This window comes from Pinus tabuliformis, chromosome 4_2 (assembly GCF_031772625.1).
Source record: "Pinus tabuliformis cultivar Carrire ecotype Pingquan chromosome 4_2, CPIR1, whole genome shotgun sequence".
Classification (NCBI taxonomy): Eukaryota; Viridiplantae; Streptophyta; class Pinopsida; order Pinales; family Pinaceae; genus Pinus; species Pinus tabuliformis.
In genome coordinates, this window is record NC_142304.1 from 1,173,700,968 (window position 1) to 1,173,725,345 (window position 24,378).

At 39.4% G+C, this 24,378-nt stretch overlaps 2 pseudogenes; both read right to left on the reverse strand.

Moving 5' to 3' along the window:
- Positions 1-10,345: 10,345 nt before the first annotated feature.
- LOC149173842 (stress-related protein pseudogene) lies at positions 10,346-10,896 on the reverse strand (annotated as a pseudogene).
- Positions 10,897-11,785: 889 nt separating this feature from the next.
- Positions 11,786-24,378, reverse strand: part of LOC149173843 (uncharacterized protein At2g24330-like) — a 58,003-nt pseudogene continuing 45,410 nt past the window's right edge.

A 24,378-nucleotide genomic window follows, 5' to 3' on the forward strand; every position in this document is an offset into this window, starting at 1 on the left:
GCAACAACTTTGTATTGATCCTTCTCAGCTTTTGTCTAAATGGTTTCTGATTGGGCTTGATAGGTATGGTGTGCTGAATGATGTTCGTATCATAGGTCTTTAAATCAGAATAATCCCAAGAAAATACATCTGCAAATGAAGCCATTAAACTGATATATTTGTCCTTGATCTTTGGCGGTAGTGTCTTGGACAATTTTACCAATTTTGGATTTACTGTTGTACCGATGTTGACTTCTTCTACACCTTTCTCCGTGGGCTGCAAATTTGGCTTGCGGGCTACGTCATCCTGATCGAAAAGCTCTTCTAGGGGTATCAAGCCTTTAGGAATGATGTTGTTCTTCAGCTGCAATACGTCCATTTGATTGATTTGTACTTCTTCTGTACCATTCCCTTTGTTCTCATCGTTTTCCACATCGATTAAGGTTTCTTTGAACTTGCCTTTGTTGAGCAGAAAATCCTTAATCTCCTCATCATCTTGGAACACTTGCCAATGTCGTTGATTGTCTAGAATGGTTGGACGATACTTGACATGAATTTCAAATTTATTGCAGGAGTTCATGGGGATCTTCAAGCTGCTCGCTGCCTTGGCAAGAGCATCAGCAATACTATTTTGTATTCGTGGCACACATGTCAAGGTGTATTCGGAAAATAGCTTCAAAATGTCCAAAACTGCATTACGATAGGCCCGCATCCTAGGATGTTTTGCTTGGTACTCACCTCTGACCTGTTTTATCACCAACTCGGAGTCGCCATATACTGAAATCCTCTTTGCATTCAGCTTCCTAAGAATCTTCAAGCCAGCAATCAGAGCTTCATATTCGGCTTCATTGTTGGAACATTCGAAGGCCAGCTTGTAGGAGCAAACTCTCACACTGCTAGGTACTTTGTTTGGGGCGGAGAAAGGACTACGTACCCAAATACCAATACCATCTCCATCATTCCCTACTGATCCATCAAAATCCATGGTCCATAAGCCTTCTTCTTCTTCTTGCAAGTGCTGAAAATATTTTTGCTGTCCATTGTTAGTTTGTTGTCCATCGTTTGTTTTTTGTCCATTGTTTGTTTGATGTCCATCGTTCCCAACTGATTGCCCAATCTTTTGTTGCTTTTATTGTCTTTCTTTCTTCAAAATCTCTCTAAAATTTTCTGTTATCTCTGGAATGTCGTCTGCTTCTACTATTTGACTATCTATTTCATTTAAACTATCTGAAAATAAAATAAAAGACTCTAAATCTGTATGTACATAGTTTATAGGATGATTTATCCGTTTCTCCTTGCTTGTGATCATATACTTCATCTTTTGTTCCCGATATAATTTCCTCGTTTGTCCAAACCCGGGATTGTTGCATAGGAGAAATCCAGCTGTAGTGTCCCCTTCAATTTTGCTACCCAAGACCTGGAAAGAATCATACCAAACCTTGGAGGAATATCTGCTACCACTACATCCATCAGAACATTTTTCATAGGAAGCTGATCCAAACTCACAACTAAGTCTTTGATGAGCCCTATGCACCTTACTCTGCTGGATTCGAATGAATAGAGATCATGATATTGGCGGGTGATGTCTAGACCAAGCTTATCCATGATAGCCTTGGGCATGAGATTGTGAGAGGCTCCGGAATCGAACATGGCATTGTGTAGCACAAAGTCATGCAATCGTAAACTGATATAGAAGGGTGGCACTTCGCTCTTGGGAGACTCACCATTTCTCGCTGGCCCAAAAATCATTTCAGGCTGATCATCTTCCACGTTTACCATGTCGGACATTGGGTCCAAGTTCAACATTTTAGAAATCTTTCCTCTATAGCTACTGTTATTCATGATTTCAGTCAAAGGGATGGATACCTTTAGCTTAGAAATCTCATTCTCTAGGCTGAAAGCGGGCGTTCTTTCTACCTCTTTGACTGGGATCTCTTTCCTTTCCTTGTCTTTTGAGGTGGCCGGTTGCTGTGATTGTTCTGTTGATTTCGATTTGCCGCTCTCCAAAACAACCGCCTCCTTTTCCTTTCTTTGTGTAGCTGATAGATCTTTCTTTGTTGTTTCATCCTCCTTCTTTTTCTGAATTTGTCTAGCCAGTACATCTCTGTTTCGAAGGGAATATCGTTGTTGTTGTGTTGACAAAGCATTCATATACCCCCTTTGATATTCTTCTGACTCTTCTTCCAACATGGTTTCGTTAGCTAGGATAAAATCGGTGTCTTGGTGTGTAGCTGAATTCACTGCACATTCTTCTTCTTTGGTGATGTAAGTAGGCAGCTCATCTGGAGTAAAAAGATGGTTTTCCTCACCTATTACATTCCCTTCCTCATCTGATTCCGGTCCATGTACAAAATTCTACTGCAAAGGTGTTTTTATTGGCTGTTGTGTTGTCTGCTCTTGAGTCCGTTGATCTATTTGTCTATTTCTATATTGTGGCTGCTGTTGGCCACGAAAGTTAGGATTCCTAACTTGTGGCTCTGGCTTGTCAAGTTTTACCCTTTCGAGCATCTGTTCTACCTTCTTGAGCAGCTGATCCATTGAAGAAGATTCTTCTTTCACCATGGTTTTCTTCTCTGCTTTCGCTCTTGCTCTTTTGGACAACAGGTTAGCCTCAACGCTGACTGCAATTTTTTGCATACCTTTCATTGTAGCCGGTTCTCTCTCTCGTAATTGATACACCATGTCAACATCAAAACCATCCGGAAACTTCATCATTGCTAGTCCCACCGGTGGCTTTAGATGGTCTGGGATATCATTGTAGACTGCATTAAATCTAACACAATAATCTTGGACCGACTCACTGGCATTCCGCTTGATTTGTTCATACTCGGCTAGAATTTGAAGGGGATTCTTTTTGACTTCCCACCTGTTCAAAAATTGCCTTTTTTAGCTTAGCCAAGGTGGTGATGCTTGCAGCCGTCAAACCTCTGAACCATTTCCTCACATCACCTGCAAATGTTTGTACAAAGAGCCTCATTGCCACGTTCTCCGCATCGATCTCATGAAGTTCATAGAAATCTGCCATTTTATCCACATGTTGTTGAGCTGTAATGCTGTTAGGAGTGCCATCAAAAAATGGGATTTTACTTTGATAGTCATTTGGCATGTCATCTAGGACTTGGGGCAAAACAAGAGGAGCAAAACGGGAAGCCATCATTCTCGGTGGATTTGGCCTTGGAGGTGTTGGAGGAGTATGCACAGTTTGCAAGGGGCTTGCACTTGGAGTTTGGGGCTGTGTGGCAATGTAGTTATCGATTAATCTATTAGCTCTTTCCGTCTCAAGGTCTACAAGAAATTGCGGATCGGGGACGGTGTAATCAACAACCTTTTCGGATTTAGATTCAAACAGTGATATCTCAAACCGTTCGTCAAACTCAAGCTCCTCAAGATACTCAAAAATGTCGGGACATGAATGGGATTTGAACACGAGGGTTATGGTGCTTTCTTGACGAAGGAGTCTTGGGATCAAATTTGGATTTTCATAAATGTGAGGAGGGTCCGGGTCCGGATTCGCTCTGGTGTATCATCTTGAAGCCAGCGTGCTATTGAGAGGAATTACGGGACACAATCAACTTACTCAGCCTTTCCAATCCTAAGCTCATCATCCGGAAGCCTAGAATTCTTATGAAACAAGGGGATTTGATTTTCAACTTAAGTCCCAAGTATGGTCGCCAATATGTTATCGCCTAAATCTACCTCACGCTGAAGGAAGGAAAAAATTAGGGTAACCACAAACCACGCTCAGCCTGGTAGCTAACCCTACCAGAGCAGGAGAGGGCTCTCTCCGAGTCACGCTCAACGGATGGATAGGAAAAATGTTCTGAGATGACTTGCAATGCGATATTTACCTTAGGCTAGTAAGTGAAAAAGGATTTTGGAAAAGATTTTTGAATGTGGTCGAGCTTCTGGGATGTATATGGGACTGGTGCTTAGCAAAGAATAGAGAATTGAGAATGAAGGCAGAGATTATTCTGTGAGGCAAGGTAGGTGGGAAGCGCAGAAATTTCAACTTAAAGTGACGCGGAATGGAAAGATTACCGAAGATAGTGAAAAGGGCATGGTCGCATGAATCCTTTTCAACAAAAGAATAACACTGCACATGAAATTTTCCCACAGGCAGAGCAATATAAATTGAATTCTACCTAATCTCACTTAGAAAATTTCACTGAAATGAAACATGAAATGAATTATGAAACATAACAAGATACATATGGAACATAAGAACACATTTTCCACACTCACAACCACAAGAATCTCATGAAACAGAGCCATTGCCTTTCATTAACTCTCTGTCAAAAATAGACAGTGCAGAAACAGAGTTTCTTTCCCACAGTCTCCCAGAAGTTACAAGCTAGCCAACCCTTTGCAAATAACTTGCTTACAATATATAGAAGGTGTAGAGAAGAGATAGAACACCTAGGGGTTGGGAAGTTACTCAAATCATTTTGAAAAGGAGATGGAGAGCCAACCATCAGCTACAGGTGCAGCGCTCTCAAGCATGCCATTTGGCTGCGGTGACCCATTGTATTCTTTTGCCACTTGGATAGATGCCCACCTGGAGAGAAAAGTCTTTAAAAGCTGCCCTTGGTGCCAAAAAACCAAAGAGTAGATGACCGGGCCCACTTGGAGAAGTCTCGACCCGAAATTTCGCGAAACGGGAGCAATTTGGCCGTTTTTTCCCCTGTGCATCGCGCCAAATTCCCTGTGCGTCGTGCCACTTTGGAGCCTATTTTGGGGCACTTGCAGGTGTCCAAAATGTTCCCAAGTGGGCTTGTTAGAAATCCTATCCCGTCTACTTTCCAACCCAACTAGAATTTCTGAATTTGAAGCTCATTTTCCCCTCCAAAGCTTCATTCTCCCAAGACTGCTTTCTGTGTGTCCAAAAAGTGGCAGAGAGGCCATTTTTGGGTGTTTTTTTACCTTTAGGAGACCCAAAACTTGTCAAAATTTCTTGCCCAGACACCAGTAGACATATTTTTTGATGCTGAATCTGAATATGCAAGCGGTTTCTCCATTGGAGCTCTAGAATTTTAGCGTCACGCCAGTGGCGCAACACATAGGGAGAAATTTCCTGTTTTGTGCCCAAATTTTTTGGAATTTGGGCTGGAGGTTCCCTATGAAGTGCTTTGCTATGCCAAGGAAGTCTTAGCCAATATTTTAAGCTGATCTTGCTCCTTTGCGTCCTTTGCCTCTTTTGCCTCTTTTCTCTCTTTGCTCAATTTTGCCTTTAGGCTCCTGATTCTCGCCTTGGAACTCATGTTGCGGGCCTAGTAGTGATGAGTCAAGCACCTCAGCATGTCTTTCTCCCTGTTTTCTTTTTCCAACAGCCTCTCCAAATGCATGTTGACCCTCTCAAGGTTGGACTCCCGATATTCATTGATTTCTTGCTCCAAAGAGGTGAGCGGAACCCTTCTTCTTTGAGCAGCTTGGCGCTACTCACGGATGTTATGTAGCTCCATGATCATCTATTGGTTCTCAAGCTATTTGTTTCTCCGCTCCAGGTAGCTCATGTTCCACTTGGCCCTTTCTAAATCAATGGTTAAGTCTTCAATCTCTGATTGCTGCTCCTTGATAATCTCTATAAGCTCCTCATTGGTGGGTTCTGCATCGGTCTCATCATCCTGGAGGAGAACAAGCTCGGTTTCTTGCTCACCTGATGGCCCTTCCTCCTGCACTGGCTCCTTGCCCTTAACCTGCTCCTGTGGTGCTGATGGCAAAAGCGAGGCCCCTTCCACCCCAGGTGGAGATAACACTCGCTTTGCTGCTACAAACAACGGTCTGGTGCCTTTCGGATAGCCTCTATGATATGTGATGAAAACTGGCATGGTGGTAGTCTCATGGCTCTCAAACTGATGTGCAGGACTTCCCATCTCAGGCTCAAACTGATGTGAAGGACCTCCCAACTCATGCTCAGCCTGATGTCAAGGACCTCCCACCTTGTGTTCTGCCTCTGATATCACCGGTGGAGCGCTAAAGAAATCACAGGAAATGAAGTCCTCCCAAGCAATACCCTGCAATCCCAACTGATGGTCCACTAAAATCCGGATGAGAGAAAAATGATAGACACTGTTTAGCTGCTATCGTGGGGTCTTGCGCTGCATGAAGTTTTTCATCTTCTCAATGTTGTTGCAGATAAAAAATGGGAGGCTCATCGTCTTCACCCTGGTGAAATGCATGAGCAAGCGGATGTGATAGGCATAAAGGCGAGAAAACCTCCCCTCGCAACTGAAATACTTCATGATCAATCTCATGAGTGGGGCATAGTCCTCCCGCAAAAATCTGAAGGGAAAAACCCTGGTGAGCTGGCTCAAACAACTGTTCTTGATGTAAGGCTCATAGTGATGCCTCTCCACCTTCTTTTTCTTATGCCACTGCTCCCCAACGTTAGGTATCCCTGTTGCCACTGATATAGCCTCCGATGTCAAGGTGAAAGTGACCCCCACCAGGACAGATTGGCCTCCCTGTAGATGAAGTGCAAAAAGGCGGGCCAACTCATGATGTACTCTGACATTTGCCACCCTTTGGCAAAATTCATAACATGCCAAGTGCTGGAAACAAGACATGGCAAGTGGGCATGCCTATAGTTTTGTGAGGGTGTTGGGCTCGTCTCTGAGATGTCTGCCACTTCGGTGATGTCTCCTATGGGCCCTCTCTCCTGAAGATGTGTCACTGTGTGTATCCCCCTCATAATCTGATGAATTTTCTGATGCCATCACTGCTGCTTGTACCCTGAGTTTAATGCTGCCCTTTGAATCCAATGACACTGATGAATGCTCTAACAATCTGTTACCAAGGGGACAATAAGACAAGGGTGTTGGGCGATTTAGTTATCTGCTAAATCCCTGTCATTTAATTTATCAATCCGGGGTATCGTAAACTTAGAAGCAAACCAAAATATATGGGACCTTAGATGAAACAGGTGTAGGAAGTTTGTTTAGAATGGAAATGCATATTACAAATCTAAACTATCAGATCTATTTTATGAAAGCATAAAAAATGTTTGATCAATGGAATTATTTTACTTTAGAAGATAGAGAAGAGTCTCTTGTTCAAGAGTCCTGATTGTCCTTTTACAATCTTCCTATAATAACATTACCAAACACCTAAGAAAGCAAGAAAGAAAGCATATAAATAAAAGCAAGTAAATATTGTTTTCAGTTCAGTTCTTAATGGAGAAGAGTCTCCTAAATTAGGAGGACTTGATTTCCCTAGATACTGAAAGGGAATCAATATTCACATAAATGTAATCTAGGAAAGCATATGAGAAAGTAAATCTTATTTCAATTTAATCTAGCTCATGGAGAAGAGACTCCTAACTTAGGAGTTCCTGGTTTTCCTTCTCACATCAAAACTAGCTACTGAAAGGAGATCAACCTTCACACAACAAAACATGTCCACAACATGAATTCATACTGAAATTATCTACAAGTATTTACAACAAAGAAATAATATGAACATCATAATTAAAATTAGTATATTCACAAAATTACTTTACAACAAAGTGTACTTATCTCAGTATGGGGATCCTTCCATTACTCAATGAGCACACATGAGCAACTATCACACCTTAAGAATCAAACAACACTCATAACTCATGATTTGGAGAAAATAATATTATTCATGTTGAATGAACAATCATAAATTTGGTGCTAATGAATAACTGATAATTGTTTTCTCTCCCTCCTCCTCATCATAACATGATTTGGAGGATGCTCCTCTTATTTATACATAAATTAGGGATATCTAATCAATAAATGTAGATCCCTTAAATATCTACTAGACCCATACTTGTCTCAACTTATCCCTAAATACTAGATACAAATCCCATGACACATCAAAATCTCCATGATCTTTCTCCTTGGAATATGGTCCACCTCTTGAGTTGAAATTCGAATTTGATCTTGGGAGGCCACATAAGGGTGCCTTGGAAACTTCCAAATGATCTACACATGTCATCAAACTCAAGCCACTTTTAGGTATAAGCAAATACATGTTATTTCTCTAACTTTTAATCATAAATTCACTCTAAATACATAAAATTAATAACTTTGGAAAATGAAAATATAAACTCATATGGTAATGGAAATATAGGGTTATGTAATGATAATAAGATGAAATGAGGTGACAAAATGAGGATAAAGGTGAAAATGGAGTGAAAATTGAGGTTAATTTGGTGGCCCAACATACCCCCCAACTTAAGTTATTGCATGTCCTCATGCAATCTATTACATTGATCATGATTTGATCTTTTGAATTGTCTTTCTTTTACATGTACTTTGGCTGATGTCGATTTTTTTAACTTCACATAATTTTCTTTTTGACAACTTTGTTCCTTTTTGCAAAGTCTTTTCTCTTAAAAACATTTGACTGCAACATATTATTTTGGTTGGTTCTTGTGTGACAACCAAAATTTGTTTAGTATTGGTTCTTGTGTAACAATACTTTTATTGTTTTTGTGTTGCATCAAAAGACTTTGAAAACGTTTAATCAACCATTCTTTCTTTGATCATTATTTGCAAAACATGTAACATTTGAATCATAATGCAATAGTAGTTGTTTGGAAAAAGTATGTTGGTTAGGATGATATGTGTAGAAAGGACATATATGACATATGGAAGGTGATAATGGAGTATGAATGTGAATATGAACATGGTGAAACATTTTCAAAAAATTATAATTTTAGTATTAAAGGAATTTTATGATAAAAAGCTAGAAAAGAACATACCTTTACTTACCTGAGTGGACAAAGTGTGTATATGTAGAAAAGTGTAGCTTCTGCCGTTGAATCATGGAATGAAGAATACAAGAATGTGATCTGTGTCTTGGTTGCATATATGATGGATGAAGTCGAGAATGTGGATCCTTTATTACTGCTACTGAATCTGTTCCAAAGTATAAAATAACCTGCTCCTGAATCATATAGTCTTCATCTCGTCCCATACCGTGGCATAATTCTTTCCATGTGAATGAATGTGTCGATGTCGAACATGGAAAGAAGTCATTGGATTATCGACCATTGATGAATGTCGTTAACCAATGTGAGGCAAACTCATCATTAATGTCAATGAGTGCCAAGGTACCCAAGTACATCTTGCAAAGTCCGAATGAATGAGCTGATATCGAGCCATTGCAAGATCCAACAAACAAGATACATTAATGTATTCCCATTGCTCGTTGGCGAGAAGACTTGCCATTAGGGCATGCAAGCCTCAAGGTACTAATAATGACTCTAGTATTTGTCCCAGATAAGGTGTTGAGGTCGATGGGTCAAGACTTGTTGAAAGGTGGGCTTTAAGGAATCCCACATCAGTCAATGCGAGTTCGTACAAATGATTGGTAGGACTATAGATACAAGATGTTATGGTCAAACAGTTTTTATGGCAAGGAAAGCAAGGCAATATAGAGAGATGGATGGTTTATTCATGAGGCAAAAAGGATGAACTGAATGGTAGGCAAAAATGTATGTGACTCAGAAAAGTAGACATGTATGAAGTCATGATGGATAAGGCAATGAATCAATGGACTTTAACATGGATGACTGATGAGGCTTTGAAGGAGAAGTGTGGGTAACATATCATGACGCAAAAGATTTCTCTGTAGCCACAAATGTCATGACATTTGTAATTAACTCCTTCAAGCTTTCAATAATGAATGTGATTTCGAGAGATCACATCTACATGGACTTGGATCATCGCGCACCTGTCAAAGCTCAGTACAAATCTTGCATGAAAATTGTGAGAGCTTTTTGAAGAACATAAAATACAAGTATAAATGCTAGCAACAAAATAAAATGAAATGAATTTTTTTACCTGTTGCCTTTGTGCGCTAGTTCCCAACTCCAACAAGACAAGTTAGCATAAAATGTTTCCAGCTGTTAAGAAATTTCCATTTGCAATTTTTTTTAATTATTTTGAAATTTTTTTATTTTTTAATTGGTTTTTTTTTTTTTGAATTGTTTTAATATTTTTTTTAATGGCTTTGATTTTTTTTTTTTAAATTAAAAATTACTTTGGATTGTTATTAAAATAAAAAAAATGTTTTGCATTGTTTTGATTTTTTTTTATTTTGAATTGTTTGAATTTTATTTTATTTTATTTTTTAATTTTTTTTTTTATTTGATTTGATTTTTTTTTTTTATTTTTTAATTTTTAATTATAATGTTCTTTGACCTAAAAGATAAAAACATAATGAATAAAAAAAAAAAATTGTCTGTCAAATAAAAAAAACAAAATTCCAATCATGCCCCAACCCATTAGACCTTACCCTGATTTAAATGCTTACATCACCGTCAAATTCATTTTCTCACAAAATTTGGGCAAGTCAGTGGGCAGCAAAGGTAATCGCAACAGAAGAATTTCATTCTTCAGTAGAGTTATCTACTGAATAATCTCTGCAACTTCATTAATTTTGGATCCATTTTTCTTCGTTCCCAATTCCTTGCGAATTGAATTTTTTAACTTCTCCACAGGAACCACAGGAAGGTAAGCCGTGACCCAGTACTCCCCATCAGATAAATACTGAACACCATAATTGTACTTCTCGACACAATAAGCACTCGGTTGTATAAGCATCTCCACAACTCTGACGCAGCTTGTACCAGGCCGAGAGGGACAATTCTACTGCAAAAGGCTCATACTTGTTATAGAAGTTCTTGGCTGCAGGTTCAGACTTGACGTACAAAGTCGTTGCGACTTCCTTGGTCTTTTCCAATACACCGACTTGCCGAATGTCAGTCACAACCGACCTGGCAGCTTCGGGTGCCTTTTTCACTGCCCCATAGAGTTCACAAGTCCTTGATTCGAGTGATGGAGGCACATGACTATCAAGCTTAACGATCGCACCATCCACCTTTCTATTGGCGAGACGCAGAACTTCGAAGGGCTTTCCCTCGATCTTACGGTAAACGGGCCCGACCATAAACTTCCAACCGATGGTTGACTTGGAGTACCTTTCCAACGTATTCCAAGACTTGGAACAAGGCTGGTATACCCATACTCTTTTGGATCATTTACTTCAGGTTTCTTATTGGATCCGAACCCCGAATCCAATGAACAAAAGTCTTCTCATTAAGATTCTTAATAAAAAAAAAATGAAATTCAATATCTTTTTCACTATTCATCGCCAGATCTGGTATAGATCTTGTTGGTTTTGGGATGAAAAGCTTCGGGTCCCATAACGTTAGAGCTCCCCCAGCTATATCCACACTTCGATATGCTAATAGAGACAAATATTAACGCCAAACAGACCCCGCATCCCCATAACTCTTGCGATCTGAATACAAATCACATAACAGTGAAAGATCTGGTCGAAAACGAGTAAGATCCAATGCATAACAGGTCCCGCCAGAGAGAAAAAATTGGGTGTCGAAACCCCTTTTTCTACACTCTTAAGATCTTCCTCGCCGCGTTGGAAACACCCATTCGTCATCAATATTGCCCTCATAACTCGATTGAAATGATGAAAACCACCAACGTAACTCTCTAGGACCGAGCAAATACTCAAATGCATCTGTGTTAGCTTTGCAAAGCTATAACCCTAGCGCTCTTTGCCAGAGAAAGGACATACATGCACAGTGTCTCTTGTAGTTTTAAAATGAACACGTAAATCAGACCCTCTCGCCTTCGCAGATTTGGTGGGATTGTTGGGCTTGTCACTATGTCATTCCAATAAATCATATTTTTGAATGATTCGTGGATTGGGAAGTCGAGATCCTGTGGAGAGAGATCACAGGAAATCTCATCAAGATAGGATAGCAACGAATTAAAACAGAGAGGCCAATTTTAGGAGGATTTTTCTCTAACCGAGTTTAGCAGATGCGTGCAAAATTACAGGCAGTTGAAATCGCCACAAAAGAATTTACATCGATGATTGTTCTGGAGCTTCCTGACGCAGCTACGATATCACCAAATCCTGCTTGATGCAAACCATTTAACACATGGCAGTGTGGGCAGTAATATGTTACGTATGGAAAATCTTCTTTCCTAGCCAAACCATTGTGAATGTGACAGTTACCATAATTCAGGGCATAACATTGCGATGGATCTTCACCAACAAGCATCGCTGCAAGTCCAACCTCCTTCACTCGCACTACCCTTTTGATGATGCTCAACTACATATCCCTGCTGCCTTGTGCCACCTTGAGGGTTTACCAATGCTGCAGAACCATCTTGATCGTCAGCCAATTGCTCAGTCGAAATGCTACCATCACTAACACTCCTTTCATGGGAATGTTTCCTGTTTCTAAGCCCAGCAGATGGTACAACTTCGACATCATGGCTTTTTGCTTGGTTTTGGATAATGCCTGCATCATCTTGTATGGTGAAATTCAAACCTGACTCTGTCCCTAATTTGGATGCTAAAACACTAGCAATCGCTGCCTTTGGAGCAGGATCAAGGTCATATCTCTGAATAAGCTGCTGAGTCAGATAATAATTTGTCCGCTCTTTAAGTTCATCAATTTTAGCTTTTCTTTCTGTAAATGTGTTAGAAAACCTGCACAGATGAATCTAGCTAGTAAAGGTTGAACACACAGCTTTGCAGAGCAAAAGCACTAAAAGAAAATCGAAAGAAGAAAATAATGATTCTATTGAAAATTATGTTACAATGCTCATGATATAGCATCACTGGGTGAAGATCCCAAGGTAATGACTATAGTGGTGATCAATGAGAAGACTCAACACCTACAACAAGTTCCGGAGATAACTAGTCAGTTGTGGAGTTAAAGAAGGAGCAAATCAAGGAGTAAATCATGCAAAAGGAATTTTGCATGCAATCCCATGCTCTAACTAAAAGTCCGCATGTAGATGTGTAGTAGTTCCAACATGCAAAAAGAATCTTGCATGCAGTCACATGCTCTAACTAAGAGTCTACATGTAGGTGTGTAGTAGTTCCAACACCCCCCCTGAACACCACTATGGGAAAAATAGAAAATGGGCCCTGGCAACTAAGGCCAAAGGTCACCCAAAATACAGTGCAACTTGTACTAAAATTGAGGAAAGAGGGAAAACCTCGTGGGAAAAACCCCCCCTCAAAATACAATGTAATCAAAAGAGAAGAGGAAGAAAAATACAGTTGCTAAGCAATCATGTCCTTCACTCCAAGACGATCACGCAAAGAGCGAAACTTCTGCTCAGTGAATGTCTTGGTGAAGATGTCTGCAATCTGTTCTGCTGAAGGACAGAACTGCAAATCAATGACCCGATCATGTACTAAGTCTCTGATGTAGTGCATATGGATCTCTATATGCTTCGTCCGCTGCCGCTGTACTGGATCCCTGCAAAATTTGAGAGTGCTCTGGTTGTCACACCAGATGACAATGGGCTGGTGGAACTGGACGCCCAACTCAGTGAGGAAATGTTGTAGCCACAGAGCCTGAATGGTGATGTTGACTACACCTCGGTACTCAGCCTCAGCTGAAGAGAGAGCAATAGCAGCCTGCTTCTTGCTCGACCAACAGATAGGGCCAGATCCTAGACTGAGTGAATATCCGGAGGTGGACTTGCGATCAATGCTGTCTCCCGCCCAATCAGAATCTGTGAAGCCAAGGAGATTCAATGAAGTGCCTGCTGCATAGTGAATCCCGAAGGTGATGGTACCCTGCACATATCGGAGGATGCGCTTGGCAGCATTCCAGTGTAGCTCATGCGGCTCCTGCATGTATCTGGAAACTGCCCCTACTGCATATGAGAGATCTGGTCTGGAGTGGGTGAGGTACAATAAGCTCCCCACTAGCTGTCGGTAGAGAGTGCTGTCAACTAATGGAGTGTCACCTCCATCCTCAAGGCGGACCCCAGACAGAAAAGGAGTCGGTGATGGCTTGCAGTCAGTCATGCGAAATCTCTCGAGGAGATCCCGTGCATACTTAGCCTGAGAGAGTTTGATGCCTGTGGCATTCTGGCTAATCTCAAGACCAAGAAAGAAGTGTAATGGACCCATGTCCGTCATCAAGAACCTATCATGCAAGGCCCTCTTGACTGTAGCAATGGCTGAAGCTGAGCTGCCAGTGATTAGGAGATCATCTACATACAAAACTAAGATAAGAAGAGAATCATTTGTCCTAAGCATGTAAACATTCGGATCAGACTTACATCTTTCAAAGTTTTGTGATAAGAGAAAAGAATCCATCTTCGCGTACCAAGCTCTCGGGGCTTGCTTAAGGCCGTAGAGAGATTTCTTCAGTCTGCAGACCAAAGATGAATCCTGAATGAAACCATGTGGCTGCTCCATGTAGATCTCCTCAGATAGGTCTCCGTGAAGAAAGGCATTCTTCACATCCATCTGATGTACTTCCCACCGTTGGGCAGCCGCAATGGCAAGTGTAAGGCGTATGGAATCCATCTTTGCTACTGGAGCAAAGGTCTCGTCATAATCAATGCCATGCACTTGTTGGAAGCCTTTGGCTACTAGCCTTGCTTTCCGTCTGGTGATTTGCCCATCTGCAGCACTCTTGGTCCTGTAGACCCATTTGCATCGGACAAGTTTCCTTCCTGAAGGAAGGGGGACCAGATCCCAAGTCTGGTTCTCGAGGAGGGAGTTATACTCCTCCTCCATGGCGGACTCCCAAGATGGATGCCCAGCAGCCTCAGCATAAGACTGTGGATCAGAAGATTGAACCAAATGACAATGCCAGGAGGGCGATGGTTCAGCGGCAGTGAGGACAAGAGGAGGATCAATAAACTCTGAGCTAGTCCTCTGTAGATCAGAATTGTCCCCCACAAGACCATTTCTAGCAGCTGGTTGGTCTTGTGCATATATCTCACGTAAGCTCCTTGTTCTCTGATTTATGACAGGGGAATATGATTCACTGCTGGAAGCCCGATTTGGGCTTGGATGTGGATCATCATTTGCATGCATTAGATTTGTATCTGAAGACTCTGTCTTTGCATCTGCATGCTCTTCCTCGGCATCTGCATGATCTGTATCGGCATCTGAATGTACTGAGTCATCATCTCGGACATGAGGTAGATAAAAAGTGTCTGCATGCGGCGCTTGAGGTGCATGCGAGAGACTTTCCTCAAATTTGACACTTCGCTCAATGATGAGCTTGTCCGTAGAGGGAATCAAGAGTCGATATCCCTTCACACCATCAGGGTATCCAACAAAGATGCACTCAATGCTCTGTGGATCAAGAGCTTTCCTCTTTTCAGAGGGGATCCGGGCCCATGCTCGAGAGCCGAAAACACGGAGGTGAGTGACCTCTGGTTTAGTGCCGCTCCAAGCCTCAAAGGGGGTCTGGTCCTTGACAGACCTATGAGGAGATCTGTTCTGGATGTAGTTAGCACAATTAAGTGCTTCGGCCCAAAGCTTATGAGGCAGTGACTTGGCATGCAACATGCAGGAAGCCATCTCTTTGAGAGATCGGTTCTTTCTCTCAGCAACTCCATTCTGCTGCGGAGTGTATGGAACTGTATACTGCAACTGTATGCCGGACTGAAGGCAAAGGTTCTGAAGTGCTGTGTTAACATATTCCCCCCCATTGTCTGTACGGAGGGCTTTGATCTTTCTCTCTGACTGTGTCTCAACTAGTGCTTTGAAATCTTCAAAGTGCTCAAAAACTTCAGATTTATTCCTGAGAAGATACACCCAAGTATACCGTGAGAAATCATCAATAAATGTAAGCACATACCTTGCTTTGTTGATGGAAGGATGAGGAAAAGGCCCCATGAGATCACTATGGATCAGATCTAGAGGAGAGGATGCTCTGTGAGTCTTGTCGGTGTCAAACTTTTCTCTGGGATGTTTGCCAAGAACACACCCTTCACAAACTCCTTTGGAGAAACTGATATTTGGCAAGCCTTCCACCATCTCATTCTTGCTTAGCTGCTGCATATACCTGTAATTTAAGTGACCAAACCTCTCGTGCCAAAGCCTACTACTATCATCAGCATGTGTAAGCAATAAGGAGGATTCAGATTCAATAAATTCAGAAAATGTATACAGTCTGGCTCCATTGTTTACCTCACCAGTTGCAATTTTGGCATTGCTATGTAGATCATATATGTTCACTGCATCTGGAGTGAATTCCACTCTCTTTCCGGTGCCGGAATGAGTGATCTGATAAACTGAAAGCAGGTTTACCGAAAGTTTTGGAACATGAAGCACATCTTCAAAGCTTCCGTGTAAAAGTTCCACTCTACCTTTTCCGGTGACCTCAATAGGTGAGTCATCTCCCATGAGGATGGGAGGTCCTTTGCATGCATCCAAAGAGGAATATATTTCTTTTGCAGCAGCCATATGATGTGATGCACCAGAATCTATAATCCATGCATCAGGAGAAGAATTAATTGCAACTAAAGCATGAAAATTGTTACCTTTTCCGTGTGGCGGATCCTCAGTTTTCTTCTTGGCGCCCTGAGGGATGTGGTCCCCAAGGTTATGCTTCTGAAGGATTTCTGCCATTTGGTCAATTTGTTTCTTCATGCAAGAGGATTCTGGATGGAATCCTCTTTGACAGTAGGTGCATCTGTTTCCTTTCTTCCCTTTCTCATTTCTCGAGCCGGAGGAGTCATTGAAGGGCTTGGTGTACCCTTCCTTCTTTGGATGGGAATGTGCTTTTCCTTTGTCTTTTTGCTGCTGATTTTTCTGATTTGAATCAGATCTGTGATTTTTATTGTGGCTGCCATCATGCACAGCAAGTGCATGTGCTTTTGGAGGTTTGATTTTCCCCATGCCAATGAGTTTATCTTGCTCAAAAATAAGGGACTCCATAAATTCTTTGAGAGAAGGCATAGTGTAGGATTTACCTGTTGCGAGCCTTACTGAATGAAATGTAGACACAAAGACGGAGTATTCTGGTCCGAGCTTTGACATAATAGAGAGAACTTGGCGACTCTCCTCCTTGGATTTGTCAATTCCACAACCCTTGAGTTGCAGCAATAGATCATTATATTTGGTGAAGAAGTCTTGAATTCTGTCATAGTTCCGTGGATCCAATGATAGCAGTTCCACTTCGAGCAGATGTCCTTTCATCTCATCCTGTTTCCCGTAGAGCTCTTCAACCTTTTTCCAAATCTCATTGGGAGTATTGCAGGCAGATAGATGAAACTGCAACTCTGGAGAGATGCACATGCATATGGATCCGTGAGCCTCATCCATACGGTTGAGGTACTTGGATTTCTCTATGGCTGAAGTGGGTTCCACTTCTGTAGCCATGGTAATCCTGTACAACCCTTTATGACGAAGGTATCGAGCCATTTGATCCTTCCATTCATGATAGTTGTACGGTGTTAGGATCGATGCTTTTGGAAACTCCATTTTTCTGTCAATCTTCGATCTCCAAGCTGTAATACTTGCAAAATAAAGTACTGATGCGCCTTTTATCTAGCAACCTGTGGGCTCTGATACCATGTAAATGTGTTAGAAAACCTGCACAGATGAATCTAGCTAGTAAAGGTTGAACACACAGCTTTGCAGAGCAAAAGCACTAAAAGAAAATCGAAAGAAGAAAATAATGATTCTATTGAAAATTATGTTACAATGCTCATGATATAGCATCACTGGGTGAAGATCCCAAGGTAATGACTATAGTGGTGATCAATGAGAAGACTCAACACCTACAACAAGTTCCGGAGATAACTAGTCAGTTGTGGAGTTAAAGAAGGAGCAAATCAAGGAGTAAATCATGCAAAAGGAATTTTGCATGCAATCCCATGCTCTAACTAAAAGTCCGCATGTAGATGTGTAGTAGTTCCAACATGCAAAAAGAATCTTGCATGCAGTCACATGCTCTAACTAAGAGTCTACATGTAGGTGTGTAGTAGTTCCAACACTTTCAGTACGCAATTTGTCAAGAGTCTTTTGGTCCTTGCGCTCACACATGCGAAAATAACCAGAGCATGTTGAATACAGAAGAGCAGCGATTTTTTTTTTTTGTTTTTGCAGGTTTAAAGAGGCGGAACGAGAACATAAATCTAAATGCAACTCGTAATGCAAATTTCTCCAGGGCGAATAACTTCGGGCCTTTGGTTTTTTTTTTCAATGCCGTATGGGATTTTGTATGTTTGTTTTTATATGATTCGACCTCTTTATTGTTTTATTCATTGTTTGTATGAAAGGTTTTGATTTTTTTTCTTTATTTATGTTATTGTGTTAAAAACTAAAAAATGAAATTTGATTCTAAAATAATATATATTTTTTTTTATGATACATAAATTTTTTTAAACTAAATTAAAATTATTTTTTGAAACTAAAATTGTTTTATTTTGTTTTGTGTTAAAAAAACTACAAAAGGAAAAAGAAATTAATTGTTTTATTTATTTATATTGTATTGTTATTAAAAATTAAAAATTAAAAAAAAAATGAAATTTATCTTATATTTTTTTTTTTTTTTAACTAAAATTTAAATTTCTTTTCCAATTAAGAAATTAAATTTATTTATGATGATTTTATTTTTACAAATTGAATTTCATTCCTAATTTTTTTTATTTTTTATTTTTTTTTATATATTGTTTTAAAGTTGAAATCTTTTAAAGAGCATTTAAATTTTATTCTAACCCTAAAAAGACCTAAGATTTTTTATTGATCTAGGATGATTTTTTTAGCAAATGGAGACAAGTATATTGCTACCCTGAAAACATTTATAAACATTCTACTTTCTGATCCTTGAGATCGTGTGAAAATGCAGGAGGAGAGCATATTTATTTGAAACATAAAATAGAATCCTACCTACTCTATGCTAATTGAAAATTACAAACTATTACGTGTAATTAAATTTCCAGTGTAACCATTCACACAATAGTAGTAAAAATATATTCATTTTCAATTTCGCAATTTTAAAATGAAACTATACAAGGATGATCAAATCTAGTTTTTGTGAGTATGATCTAATGAAATAAAAACAAAATCGATCTAACCTCGTACTTGTTTGAAACCATCGAAACCACTTGTCGATAAAGCTTTCATAGGCATGATATCCACTCTGATTCAGATCATGCTGTAACTTCTCTTCGTCCTCCTCATTCTCCTGTTCAAATAATTGTTCATCATTAGATATACAGGATGATTTTTCAAATGTTAATTCATTGTTTTCTTCTAGAGGAGTAGTTAAGCTTTTGGCTGCTGTCAAGATCTCTTCTTCGCAAGAAGAGGAGATTCTAACACTTGCTAGGATCTGAGCGAGTTGTTCCAAACTTATACTCATTGTTTTTATTGTGTTTTTTTTTTTGTTTTTTTAGTGAATGTGGGTTTTCTTATTTGTGTTCTATTTCTATGTTTTCTATATGAGAATAAACTTAAATGAAAATTCCTAAATGCAATTAACCCTAAATGATCTTAAATACACTTTCTTCCTAAACAATCTTCTTAACTAGCTTACATCTAAGTTTGCTTCCCCGGCAACGGCGCCAAAATGTTGGGCGATTTAGTTGTCTGCTAAATCCCTATCATTTAATTTATCAATCCGGGGTATCGTAAACTTAGAAGCAAACCAAAATATATGGGACCTTAGATGAAACAGGTGTAGGAAGTTTGTTTAGAATGGAAATGTATATTACAAATCTAAACTATCAGATCTATTTTATGAAAGCATAAAAAATGTTTGATCAATGGAATTATTTTACTTTAGAAGATAGATAAGAGTCTCTCGTTCAAGAGTCCTGATTGTCCTGCTACAATCTTCCTATAATAACATTACCAAACACCTAAGAAAGCAAGAAAGAAAGCATATAAATAAAAGCAAGAAAGAAAGCATATAAATAAAAGCAAGTAAATATTATTTTCAGTATAGTTCTTAATGGAGAAGAGTCTCCTAACTTAGGAGGACTTGATTTCCCTAGATACTGAAAGGGAATCAATATTCACATAAATGTAATCTAGGAAAGCATATGAGAAAGTAAATCTTATTTCAATTTAATCTAGCTCATGGAGAAGAGACTCCTAACTTAGGAGTTCCTGGTTTTCCTTCTCACATCAAAACTAGCTACTGAAAGGAGATCAACCTTCACACAACAAAACATGGCCACAACATGAATTCATACTGAAATTATCTACAAGTATTTACAACAAAGAAATAATATGAACATCATAATTAAAATTAGTATATTCACAACATTACTTTACAACAAAGTGTACTTATCTCAGTATGGGGATCCTTCCATTCCTCAATGAGCACACATGAACAACTATCACACCTTAAGAATCAAACAACACTCATAACTCATGATTTGGAGAAAATGATATTATTCATGTTGAATGAACAATCATAAATTTGGTGCTAATGAATAACTGATAATTGTTTTCTCTCCCTCCTCCTCATCATAACATGATTTGGAGGATGCTCCTCTTATTTATACATGAATTAGGGATATCTACTCAATAAATGTAGATCCCTTAAATATCTACTAGACCCATACTTGTCTCAACTTATCCCTAAATACTAGATACAAATCCCATGACACATCAAAATCTCCATGATCTTTCTTCTTGGAATATGGTCCACCTCTTGAGTTGAAATTCGAATTTGATCTTGGGAGGCCACATAAGGGTGCCTTGGAAACTTCCAAATGATCTACACATGTCATCAAACTCAAGCCACTTTTAGGTATAAGCAAATACATGTTATTTCTCTAAATTTTAATCATAAATTCACTCTAAATACATGAAATTAATAACTTTGGAAAATGAAAATATAAACTCATATGGTAATGGAAATATAGGGTTATGTAATGATAATATGATGAAATGAGGTGACAAAATGAGGATACAGGTGAAAATGGAGTGAAAATTGAGGTTAATTTGGTGTCCCAACAAGGGAAGTGTTAGGAGGGGAATGATGAAAAGGGGAATAGGGGTTTAAAGGAGAAATTTATCAGGGACTTGGGAGTGTTTGGGGTATTGTTTTGATGGGGTAGGGTTTGGGATATTCTTAGCTATAGGAATAAAGGGGACAAATAGATATGATTGCAATATAGCTAGGGTGATGGTAAGGGGAAAATGCTACAGGGAAATTAGCTGATCAAGGTAGGATAAGAGCTTATTTAGCAATTGTATTACTGTAGCAAAAACCCTAGCTTTTTGTCCTCCTTTATGTCATTTTTGGGTTTGGTTAAAAAAAATTTCTTTTGATTTCATGGTCACCAAAACATATTTTTCCTTGAGTTAAGGATCAATGGTTAAAAGATTTATGGGCACTTTTGCAATGTTGAGAGCCAATTTACAAAAATTTGGGAGATTTGGTGCTTTTTTAGGCTCACAGGCTTGTGTGCCGCGCGCTTTACCCCGTGCGTCGTGCGCCGGGTATGCGCCGTGCTAGTGCAGTGTTAACACTGTGGCCGGGCTCCCAGTGCGCCGTGCCACCTTGTGTGTGCGCCGTGCACTTAACTTCACCCTACAGTTGCTTGGAAAACAGGGGAGAGGGCTTTTAGGTCGATTTTAGGGTGGTTTCTTTGGGGAGCATGATGGAATGGAGGTGAAAATGAGGTGACTATGACGAGGAATGTGGGGACAAGGGGAGGGGAAACAAAACCTTGGTGGTCATCATCACTTTTTGTGACCCCATTTTTCGTTTTCCTTGGTGATTTTTCCATGGATGGCCATTGAGCTTTTGGGTACCATCAGACGTCTTACAAACCTCATATTAATGACAAAAGTGATCGAGAAGAGGTGTCGATCATGGCCTACCTCTTGATTCGCTGACTTCGCCGAGATTTGAGATGAATTGCAGTGTTTTTTAGGCACCTGGCTGTGTGCGTCGCGCGCCAAGCCCAGTGCGCCACGCGCCTTGAGTGCTTTGCGCTCTTGTTGGTTTTTCACTGTGGGTTGGCTGCTGGTGCGTTGCACCCTCCATGTTCGCCGCACACCCTGATGTATGCGTATCGCCACCTAGAAACTTGCCCTCCTTACTCGAATTCCTCCTCCTTAGCTCTTTTTTCTTCAACAATGCCTCTCTCAAGCTTTTGCATATAACAATGACTTAGTTTTGGGTGAAAACAAATATATATAGGCTTTGAGAGAGTTGGGTTCAATTTTTTCTTCTTTGAAAACCCACTTTATAATGTTTATGTTTTGCACTTTTTATTGACTTTAAAACACTCTGCTTTTTCCCTTTTTCTTTGAAATTTTAGCTCTCATGATAAAATTTTCGGCATTTCTTTGCGGGGACTGTGTGACTGGGCCTCTGGCTTTGAAATCCATGACTGCATTTGAAAATGTCAACTGTCGATTTTTTGGAAAATTTTGTCATAGTTGACCTTGTTTGACTTTTCTTGAAAACAGAGTTTTGAAGAAGAGTCGATGTCTCTTTAGGTGATGATGATGCTTTCTTGAACCATAGCTATATAAGATCTCCCTCTGGCCTACATGACTTTGTTCTGGACATGTTTTTTCAAAAACCACATTGATGATTTCCTAGACCCAGCAATAAAAAGGACTTTGACCTGTAATATGACCAGACCTTGGCTATCATGAATTTCAGTGATTGTGGATCAAGACCTGAACCAGCAGGGGCCAGACATGAGGGAAAATGAGTAGCATGACTTTCTCCATCAGATCATGACATGTCCCTAGCGAAATGCAGCTGAGTGGATGGAGCGGGACACCTAAAATTGAAATGCAGAAAGAGCTTTGATCTCTGACGGAGGGCTGACCAGACCAACTCTAACAGCTTCCATTATATCGCTCATTATTCGCTACCATGTCACTTCATTTTCCCTATTGTTCATCATTAATGGGTCTCATTTATATCTTCCAAATATTATTTATTTTCAAGCATTTTTAAGAGAAATTCTTGATTAAATATTAGAAAATAATATATTTTACTTCGTATATGGAAAGTGTGTTGTTTTTGTGACATGTGTAGGTACAAAGGAAGCCTCCAAGACACTTTTATGTGGCCTTGAATGATCAAATTTGAATTTGATAAGATAAGCCTCATGGAGAAGATTTGATCTCATGGAGAAGATTTGATCTCATGGAGAAGATCAAGGACAAAAGGGGGTTATGTGTCTAGATGCTTGAGAGATGTATGGAATTAAAGAGAGATTAGTGGATCATCATTATGAGTTTGTTATCTCATCCAATTGTATAAATAGGAGTACAATCTCCTCCATTTGTAATTTAGAGTTCCATTTGTAATCTTAGAGTTGGTTTGTGCATCATGATGGATATTTGGAAATAAAGAATCATACTTTGATTTTGTTGCTTCTACATTTGAGTCTCCTTTGAAGTGGTGTGCTTTTGGAGTTATGGAGGGCCCCCATGGCCTCACTTGCATGCTTATTTTAGGTATAATTTAATTTATGTTTTTATTTCATTTCAGCTTTTAAGTTCTTGTTAGATATTCTAGTTGTTGGAAGAGATCTTAAAATTCATGTGTTCTTGTAAGGGAGCCTTAATACCTCTGAAAAATTAGGAATCTCTCTAGTTTGTTTAGTTGTTGGAAGAGATCTTAAAATTCATGTTTTCTTGTAAGGGAACCTTAAGATCTCCGACAAGTTAGGAATCTATCTAGTTTGTTTAGTTATTGGAAGAGATCTTGTCGAATGTGTTCTTGTAAGAGAACCAATAGATCTCAGACAAATAAGAAATCTCTCTAGACCTATAGGTGGTACTTCTAAGTTTACCTTCCCGGGTTGACATTAATTGAACTCTGATTTGCATCCGCATTTTAGACCAAACATTTTGGTGCCGTTGCCGGGGAAGTGCAACTAGAAGGATTTAGTAATTATTTTATGCATTCGTTTTTATGGACTAATTTGTGGAACTTGGTGACGGCAGGTTCATAAATGAGTTCAAAGTTTGGAGCATTTTTATTTTTGCACATAGTTAATTTAAATTCAGTTTCTATTTTAAATCGCCCATTTCTCACTCATCCATCTACGGATGAAGAATTTGACAGTGTTGAACAGGTACTTCTTGGAGAGCAAGGACAATAACCTTGAGCCAACTCTAAGACAAGTTACTCACATACTTGCAAATCCTAAGGTAAAAATTTTAAATCTTGATGTGAGCATTTTCAAATTCTTAGTCCATAGGTGGCTTCACTGGAAGCATTCTTTTACCTAGGAAATAAATAAATCTTTCAAGAAAGATAGGTAGAATAGATTAGAAAAATAAAAATGAGATCTCATTAGAAGTCATGAGAAGTTTTTTGTCTTATTTTCAAAACATGAAATGTAATAATAAATCATCATGATTAAATGAATAAATTCAATGGCACAGTAAGAGATATTTCATCATCACATTTCTATATCTTGTTTATGTATCACGGGTAAGCCAAGAGCTTGATTATCGGAAAGCTTTGTTTTCCGAGAGTCTAAACGCCCATGCAACATGGCAGAAAGAGTGTAGATAATGCGAGGTTTGATCACAGATCTTAATTACGTTTATTATCCATCCACACTAACCTGCAGAAATAAAATTAATTCAAGAAATTAGTATGCTCTCTTCCCCGCTATGCTCTCTTCA